The sequence below is a fragment of the Cervus canadensis genome, chromosome 4 (assembly GCF_019320065.1).
Source record: "Cervus canadensis isolate Bull #8, Minnesota chromosome 4, ASM1932006v1, whole genome shotgun sequence".
Lineage (NCBI taxonomy): Eukaryota > Metazoa > Chordata > Mammalia > Artiodactyla > Cervidae > Cervus > Cervus canadensis.
Window position 1 is genome coordinate 66,245,127 of NC_057389.1, and position 10,280 is coordinate 66,255,406.

The 10,280-nt window shown below is 38.9% G+C and overlaps 1 pseudogene; it reads right to left on the bottom strand.

The window, feature by feature from the left end:
• Window positions 1-2,946: 2,946 nt before the first annotated feature.
• Window positions 2,947-5,737, bottom strand: LOC122440857 (annotated as a pseudogene).
• Between the last annotated feature and the right edge of the window lie 4,543 nt (window positions 5,738-10,280).

Here is a 10,280-nt window from a genome sequence, read left to right on the forward strand (position 1 = left end):
TCATTAAACCCTAGAGCATTCAAATATGTCCATTAATAAAAATGTGTAAGTAAGTAGAGGATAGCAACCAGATGAAGTATTCAGTAGCAAGGCAGATTAATAACTTACAAAAGCACAAGTAAATATTGACAGACATAAGGTTTAAGAGAAGAAGCAAAAAAAGCACATGATCTACACAAAAATTTGAGTGGGTTAATGATTCTATGCTAACACAAATTGTAAAAAGGGTTACTTTTGGGGGGATAGAAAATGAAAGATAACACATGGGTGATTTGTGAAGTACTGATCACAATTTTTAGAAAGGTAAAACAGTAAGTGATCCATGGAATGATAACAGTAATTAAAAAAAAAGTGAGTTATCCCAGTTTATGCAGATATCAGCCTTCCATTTGCTACCCAAGTGGCACTAGTGGTAAAGAATCTGACTGCCAATGCAAGAGACCCAAGAGATATGGATTCAATCCCTGGGTTGGGAAGATTCTCTGGAAAAGAAAATGGCAACTCACTCCAGTATTCTTGCCTGTCAAATTCCATGGACAGAGGATCCTGGTGGGCTATAGTCCAGGGGGATGCAAAGAGTCAGACACAACTGAACAACTGAGCACACACACATGCCTTCAATTTAGTGTGAAGACAGCAGAAAGTTTTAGGTAGGAAGTTGTGCTTTATGATCCTGCAGGTGTAGGGATGCACCAGCTCAAAGGAGATAATTGCTTCTCACACTAATGAACATAACATCATCAATATGTATTTTGGCTATATAACGCCAAGAGGAATTTCAAGTCTGTCTGGATTTAAATAAAGATAGAAGAAGAACAGAGTCTTATGTTGGGAGGCTACAGTCACAGTAACATGATCAACTCCAGACTTTCCTAGACCATGAGAATAAGTAATAATTGTAGTTGAGATGCTCCCCAGAGAGACACATTTCCAGGAAACTTGAAAGGCACACAGCATTTGAGATGTCAGAAAGTGAGATTTTTCTTCTAATCCTGTTTAATTCCAAATCTCATTTTGATTTAGTTGGAAAATCTTGTCAAAAAGGACCCTTGTAAAGAAAGGGTGCGAATCTGATGTAGGGCAATAAATACAAGGACTGTGCAAGAGAGAGATTAAAAAATGTACAAGTAGAAAACACTGAATTTTTTAATTACGCAATGGTTTGTTACAATGAAAGAACAAACATTTTATATTAACTTGAAATTGTCATATTGGCTCATTGGTGTCTTGTGAAAGGTGTCTTTGTGTTTCCCACAATATATGAAGTGCTAGTATTTGCTAACTGGCTTTAAGCAGTAATTGTCATTTTTGTCCTTTAAATATTGTTAATAATATTTTTTTTTAATTTCCTCAAATTTTAGAGTCATACATTAAAGAGACATGAGATAAATCCTTGAACAGTAAGAGACTATTACATTTTTCTGTGTTAATAAAATGTCATCACTGGCTTCCTGTCATCAGATGGACCTTTGTTGCCAAAGTGATGTGTCTGTTTTTTAATATGCTGTCTAGATTGGTCATAGCTTTTCGTCCAAGGAGCAAGCGTCTTTTAATTTCAGTCACCATCTACAGTGATTTTGGAGCCCCTCCCAAAAGAAGCTTCTCACTGTTTCCATTGTTTCCCCATCTATCTGTCATGAAGTGATGGGACCAGATGCCATGGCCTTAGTTTTCTGAATGTTGAGTTTTAAGCCAACTTTTTCACTCTCTTTTTTCACTTTAATCAATAGGCTCTTTAGTTCTTCACTTTCTCCCATAATGGTTGTGTCATCTGCATATCTGAAGTTACTGATATTTTTCCTGGCAATCTAGATTCCAGCTTGTGCTTCATCCTGCCTGACATTTCACATGATGTACTCTACATATAAATTAAATAAGCAGGCTGATAATATACAGCCTTGACATACTCCTTTCTCCATTTGGAACCAGTCTGTTGTTCCATGTCCAGTGCTAACTGTTGCTTCCTGATCTGCGTACAGATTTCCCAGGATGCAGGTCAGATGGTCAGGTATTCCCATCTCTTGAAGAATTCTCCACAGTTCATTGTGATCTACACAGCTAAAGGCTTTGGCGTAATCAATAAAGCAGAAGCAGATGTTTTTCTGGAACTGCTTTTCCAATAATCCAACAGATGTTGGCAATTTGCCCTCTGGTTCCTCTGCTTTTTCTAAATCCAGCTTGAACATCTGGAAGTTCACGGTTCATGTACTGTTGAAGCCTGCCTTGGAAAATTTTGAGCCTTACTTTGCTAGCGTGTGAGATGAGTGCAATTGTGCAGTAGTTTGAGCATTCTTTGGCTTTGCCTTTCTTTGGGACTAGAATGAAAACTGACCTTTTCCAGTCCTGTGGCCACTGATGAGTTTTCCAAATTTGTTGGCATATTGAGTGCAGCACTTTCACAGCATCATCTTTTAGGATTTGAATTAGCTCAACTGGAATTCCATCAGTCCACTAGCTTTGTTTGTAGTGATGCTTCCTAAGGCCCACTTGACTTCTCATTCCAGAATGTATGGCTCTAGGTGAGTGATCACATCATCGTGATTATCCGGGTCATGAAGGTCTTTTTTGTATGGTTCTTCGGTGTATTCTTGCCACCTCTTCTTAATATCTTCTGCTTCTGTTAAGGCAATACCATTTGTGTTCTTTATTGTATATGTTAGTAAAACATTTTTTCCCACAAATTAATTGAAAATACATTTTCTTTATCTTGATGGGAAAAAAGGGATCACATAACAAAAAAGCCTGAGAATATCAAATTATTATATAAAAGCTTCAAATTTTTAAACATCTCTATTAATTTCAGTTCCTTCACTTTAGACATGTCATATTACTTTTCTTTATGATGACACAGAGCTAAAGTAACATGTTACTGAAGCCTGGGGACTAAGCTAAATAGTTTGTATCCATTTTTACAGAACAGATTCTATGAATCACCCTCCTCAGGGCTCACTTCACCTCCTTGTTTCTCAAGCTGTAGATGATGGGGTTAAGCATTGGGGTCAGAATAGTGCAGAAGACAGCCAGAACCTTGTCCTCTGTCGGAGATTGAAGGGAGCTTGGGCGTAGATACGTGTAAGCAAAGGGCATGTAGTAGAAAGTCACCACAGTGAGGTGGGTACTGCAAGTTGAATAGGCCTTTCTCCTTCCTTCTGCTGAGTGCATGCAATAGACAGCAATGAGAACACGGCCATAAGAATAGGCAATACCAATGAAAGGCAACACAAGGAAGAAGACAGTGCTCACAAACATTGTGTACTCATAAACCAAAGTGTCCATGCAAGCCAGGTTCACCATGGCTGGGATATCGCAGAGGAAATGATTGATGGCCCTGGATCAGCAATAAGGGAGATGGAGGACATATACAGTGTGAACACAAGAGTTGATAGATCCCATTATCAAAGATCCTATTATCATAAGGACACACACTTTTTTTGCTCATACGAACAGGATAGTGGAGAGGAAAGCAAACAGCCACATAACGATCATAGGCCATAGATGCCAATATTAACGCTTCAGCACCTCCTAAAGTCAAGAAGAAAAAGCTCTGAATCCCACACTTAATGGAAGTTTTGGAAGTTTACTGTGAAACCTTATTACCAAATAGCATTTGTGTCAAGCCATTGTCTTCTTCCTCTTCACCCCATTTCTGAAAGCTCTAGTTAAATCAGACCCTTTTCCTGAGAATTTATCTTCTAATTTCACTGTAGCTTCCATAATTCAGCTCAAGCTCTCCTGAAGAAGGTGTGCATTCTCTCCAGCTGCTTCTCAAAGTTTATATAGCATCATATTTTGCTTTATGACACCTTTCCCTCTGGTTCTTTTTTCCTTTTTGTTTTATTTATTAAAATTCTTCCCACTTCTCAATAAGTATGGGACTATGAATGCATATTTTTAGCACATCTCCATCATAAAACTCATCTCACATAAGGATAAAGAAAAAATAGTGAAAGTAGAGAAGAAACTTGAGCGGAGAATCATGGGTGTGAGAGTTCAGAAAGATTGGGAATAAGAAATTTTGAGAAACAATTATTCCTTCCCTTAACTGGAGAAGGAAACAAAAAACAACCTGAGAGTCTTCTAAATGTAAATGAGTGGGCATACTCTCCAGAGAAACTTCCATCAGTGAGCAAACTCAGAACGCTTTTCTAAAAAAAGGGGTTGCAATAATTACAGCTTTATTATATTGCTCTAAGACCACAGGTTATCAGACTTTTGAAGGAATTTTTCAAATGAAAGAGAGATACACAAATAAACACTTACAGAGACACTGAATTAAAAGTTATTGACAAAAATATAAGAAATCTTAATAAAAAATTGTCATATCTTCAGAGAAATTTGAGAAGTTGTTAAATCACAGTGGCAAATATAGCTTTATATAAAAGGAGATGCCAAGTAACATAAAGAAAAGGCTTTGGAAAATTGAAAAAGATAATAATTAATATTCAATTAAAATTTTGAAAGATAAATGGGTGACAAATTACCAGAAAGGAAATCATAACAATAAAACATAAAAATTTGATATTTAGAAAATATGAGAGATTTAGAGAATTAATACAAGATAAGCCAACATATCATAGGTATTCTGAAAAATGCCTATGCTACAATAGTAATGGAGTGAATATATCAAGCAAAAACATTTCTTCAGAATTGTCATGTCAGTGACAATATTCAGAAACCTTGGAAAGGGCACGGAAAAATGAGAAACAATTTATTAAATGATGTTTTATGAAAACATTAGCACTCCTTGAGAAAAAATTAGCAATTAACAACATATCAGCTATAAACATAAGGAATGTTAGTTGCTCAGTCATGCCCAACTCTTTGCAACCCCGTGTACTCTGTCCCACCAGGCTCCTCTGTCCATGGACTTCTCCAGGCAAGAATACTAAAGTGGGTAGCCATCCCTTCTCCAGGGAATCTTCCCAACTCAGGGATTGAACCCAGGTCTCCTGCACTAAAGGCAGATTCTTTACCATCTGAGCCACTAGGGGAGCCCTAAAGCTACTTGAAAGAAATTATAATAATACAGTGGGAAGAAATATATGCAGCAATGGCAAATAAAATAGTTTCACAATTATTATATTTTTACATGAAACCAATAAATTCTAGAAGATAAAACAATGTCATCAGCCCATTTCCCCAGACACAAAGTGGGATGTCAATATATGGGGAGCATGAGAAGAGAGGAAAAGGGTGAAGGTAGTGATGTAAGGAGGGGGCACCTTCCATCCATTAGCCTGTGTCACAGATCAAAGACTGGTTTCATTTTGGAATCAAACATTAGAACATAAGCATATCATTTTAAATATGGGAAAATGCTGGATAAAAAGAAATCAGATTATTTCTTAGTGAGTTGGACAAACAAGCTTGGAAAATGTACAAAGTACAATTAGATAAGTTAGAGATATACATTTTTATTTACCAACCTCATTGGATAACTGACTTGTACCAGAATTATTTAATCAACTCTAAAGGTTGATAATACCACTGACTATGATGATGAAATAGTCAGAGACCTTAAATGACTTTCCTTTGATTCCATATTAGCAATTTAGATGTTAGATGAATAGATAGATATTTGTATATTAAATTGTTTAAAAGAGATATTATGCTTTGTCCCTTATTTCTTTTTTTTTTTTCTCTTGTGTAATCTTAGTTCACAAACCAGGGAGAGAACCCAGGCCACAGCAGTTAAAGTACTGAGGCCTAACCACTGGCTATCCAGGGAGCATTCCATCCCTCAATAATTTTGAGGTAACCATTATGAAACAATAATAGTTCTCTTTTTAAATTCTTTAAACTAAACTAAAATAAATGGAAACATTAAAATGCAAATTTACTATAGATGAAAGAGTGTTAAGATGTACATAGAAGTTATTTTATGCCCAAATAAACTGGTCTAGTGTTTACATTTTACTGAAAACTCTTTTCCCTTATTTTCTGCTGTCCTTACCATATTTTCACTTGTTCCCTCCAACAATTCAATGCTAATGAAAATGTACACATTAGTCTCAGAGCCTCTAAATTAACCTTAATTCATATCTGGCCACCAATACAAAAATGTCTCTACCTATAAGTTTTTGATTCCAAAGATACAGCCATATTATCTCCTTTGAAAATCAGGTTGTAAATGTATATATTCAGAATAATTATTCAGTTAACCCCTACATCATGATGAGTGAAATTTAATGACTAATCTTCAATGGCTGCCCAATATCAAAATGAGTTGCAAATTGCCATTACCTAAATTCAATATATATTAATTCCTTGAATAGATTTTTTTCTGTACTTTATTCAGTTGAAAATTAAATGATGAAAAAGGCACATACTACTGATTCTTATAGAAGAAATAGATTTCAAATGCAGTCTCATTATTAAAACAGTGAAAATTCCTTTCTATAGGGGTGCAGTGAATTATTTAAAACTATACCTTAATCAAGTGGCAGATCTGATGAGATGACCACCATGAGTGAAACAATGGCGTGGTTTTTTGAAGTAGAGATTTTCTTTTCCTGTACAACTTTGCTTTTGACCAAAAGTAGTCTCAAAGAAATAACTTTTGATTACTAATGTATCTGGGATGTTTGGTGTGATCATTTTCATAGGTGAAGCAAGAATGTGAATTTACCAAGGAAACCTTAAGTTGGCTTTGCTAGAAGTTTTATAAAATATTTTAGACTAGTTTTTTTTTTTTTTAATGGTCTAGTTGTAACAAACAAAAACAAACTCTTGACCAGATATACATGGGTAATATCCTCTCTTTGAAAGATACCTGAAATAGTGTAAAGGGTTGTCTTTCTTCAAAGGAAAAATTCCTTACTCACCAGAGATACAGAAATCCGGTTTAAAAAAAAAGATACCAGGAGGAGCCAAGATGGCGGAGGAGTAGGACGGGGAGACCCCTTTCTCTCCTACAAATTCATCAAAAGAATAACTGAATGCAGAGCATACCTCACAAAACAACTTCTGATCGCTAGCTGAGGTCATCAGGCGCCCAGAAAAGCAGACCATTGTCTTCGAAAGGAGGTAGGACAAAATATAAAAGATAAAAAGTGAGACAAAAGAGCTAAGGACGGAGACCCGTCCCGGGAAGGGAGTCTTAGGCGGCCTTGCTTGGGCTAGGGTCCGGGCCTGAGTGCCCTGAGGACAATCGGAGGGAGCTTCTGTGAGGTGCCAACTTGAACTGTGGGAGACCAAAAGAGAGAAAATTAACCGGCCGGAACACACTGCCGGCCGTTCGCAGAACAAAGGGACGGAGAAAGTCCCAAGAAGAGGTCGCAGGCTGCGGACCCGCCCAGCCCCGCCGGAGGCAGGAGGCAGGGGGGAGGGGAAGGTCGCGGCGAGACACAGGGCGCAGGCACCCGACCGGCGCGGGCGGGACTGGGGCTGGGGACGCAGAGGGCGGAAGGCGCGCGCACCCGACTGGCGTCAGCGGAAACTGAGACTGGGTCCGCGGAAGGGAGTGAGTGTGCCACACCTGGGGATAGTGCGCCCATCAAGCCCCTCGCTGCCTGGACCGCTCTGACGGGGAAGGCACAGAGAGCAGGCGCAGCTTTTCCTTCCCCGCTTTTGTGTAACACCCGAGGGCTGGAACCTAGCGCAGCGCGGGGCGCGCTCCATATAGAACAGCCGGGAGCCTGAGCAGCGCAGACGGAGAAAGCAGCGTCCGGCCCTCCCGGCAGCGCCAGCCCGCCCCCGCAGGGCCAGCCCCTCCCCGCAGCGTCAGCCCCGCCCCGCAGCGCCAGCCCATCCCTGCAGCGTCAGCCCCTCCCAGCAGCGCAACTGAACTAGCTAACTGAATAAGAGCCCACCTCCGCCAGCCTGTGTCAGGGCGGAAATGAGGCTCTGAAGAGACCGGCAAACAGAAGCCAAATAAACAAAGGGAACCGCTTCAGAAGGGACTGGTGCAACAGATTAAAATCCCTGTAGGAAACACCGACTTCACCGGAAGGGCCCTGTAGATATCGAGAAGTGTAAGCTGGAACGAGGAGCTATCTGAAACTGAGCCGAACCCACACTGACCTCAGCAGCTCCAGAGAAACTCCTAGATATATTTTTACTTTTTTTTTCTAAGTAAGGAAAAAAAAAAAAATTTTTTTTTCTTTTTATATTTTTTCTTTTTTATTTTTTCTCTTTTATTTTCCTTTAAAATTCCCTATTACTCCCCCATTACTCCTTAGCTTTCATTTACATAGATTTTTACGATTTTTTAAATTAGGGGAAAAAAAAAATTTTTTTTTTTCTTTTTTTTTCTTCTTTCTTTTTTTTTTTGTTTTTTTTTCTTTTTTCTTCTTTTTTTTCCTTTCCGTTTTCTCTTTTATTTTCTATTTTTCTTTTTCTCTTATTTCTTTTAAAGTCCTCTAGTACTCCTCTACTACTCTTCATTTTCATTTTCACTACACTATAACCTTACCAAAAAAAAAGAGAAGCCCTATCTTTAAACCGAAGATTATTCTCTCCCAATCTTGACTCTCTGTTTTATACCTCAGAACACCTCTATTTCCTCCTTTCCCCTTCTCTTCCCAATCCAATTCTGTGAATCCTTGTAGGTGTCTGAGATACGGAGAACACTCTGGGAACAGACAGCTGCGTAGATCTGTCTCTCTCCTCTTGAGCCCCCCTTTTTCTCCTCCTGCTCATCTCTATCTCCCTCCTCCCTTTTCTCCTGTTCATGTAACTCTGTGAACCTCTCTGGGTGTCCCTAACAGGGGAGAATCTTTTCGCCATTAACCTAGAAGTTTTATTATCAGTGCTGTATAGTTGGAGAAGTCCTGAGACTACAGGAAGAATAAAACTGAAATCCAGAGGCAGGAAACTTAAGCCCAAAACCTGAGAACACCAGAAAACTCCTGACTACATGGAACTTTAAGCAATAAGTGACCGTCCAAAAGCCTCCATACCTACACTGAAACCAACCACCACCCAAGAGCCAGTAAGTTTTAGAGCAAGACATACCACGCAAATTCTCCAGCAACACAGGAACATAGCCCCGAATGTCAACATACAGGCTGCCCAAGGTGACACCTAACACATAGACCCATCTCAAAACTCATTACTGGGCCCTCCATTGCTCTCCAAAAAGAAGAAATCAAGTTCCACGCACCAGTACACTGACGCAAGCTTCCCTAACCGGGAAACCTTGACAAGCCAATCGTCTAACCCCACCCACTGGGTAAATCCTCCACAATATAAAGGAACCACAGACCTCCAGAATACAGAAAGTCCACTCCAGACACAGCAATCTAAACAAGATGAAAAGGCAAAGAAATACCCAACAGGTAAAGGAACATGAAAAATGCCCACCAAGTCAAACAAAAGAGGAGGAGATAGGGAATCTACCTGAAAAAGAATTTAGAATAATGATAATAAAAATGATCCAAAATCTTGAAAACAAAATGGAGTTACAGATAAATAGCCTGGAGACAAAGATTGAAAAGATACAAGAATTGTTAAATAAAGACCTAGAAGAAATAAAAAAGAGTCAATTAAAAATGAACAATGCAATGAATGAGATCAAAAACACTTTGGAGGGAACCAAGAGTAGAATAACGGAGGCAGAAGATAGGATAAGTGAGGTAGAAGATAAAATGGTGGAAATAAATGAAGCAGAGAGGAAAAAAGAAAAAAGGATCAAAAGAAATGAGGACAACCTCAGGGACCTCTGGGACACTGTGAAACGCCCCAACATTCGAATCATAGGAGTTCCAGAAGAAGAAGACAAAAAGAAAGGCCATGAGAAAATACTCGAGGAGATAATAGCTGAAAACTTCCCTAAAATGGGAAGGAAATAGCCACTCAAGTCCAAGAAACCCAGAGAGTCCCAAACAGGATAAACCCAAGGCGAAACACCCCAAGACACATATTAATCAAACTAACAAAGATCAAACACAAAGAACAAATATTAAAAGCAGCAAGGGAAAAACAACAAATAACACACAAAGGGATTCCCATAAGGATAACAGCTGACCTATCAATAGAAACCCTCCAGGCCAGAAGGGAATGGCAGGACGGCCTGAAAGTAATGAAAGAGAATAACCTACAACCTAGATTACTGTATCCAGCAAGGATCTCATTCAGATATGAAGGAGAACTCAAAAGCTTTACAGATAAGCAAAAGCTGAGAGAATTCAGCACCACCAAACCAGCTCTTCAACAAATGCTAAAGGATCTTCTCTAGACAGGAAATGCAGAAAGGTTGTATAAACGTGAACCCAAAACAACAAAGTAAATGGCAATGGGACCACACCTATCAATAATTACCTTAAATGTAAATGGGTTGA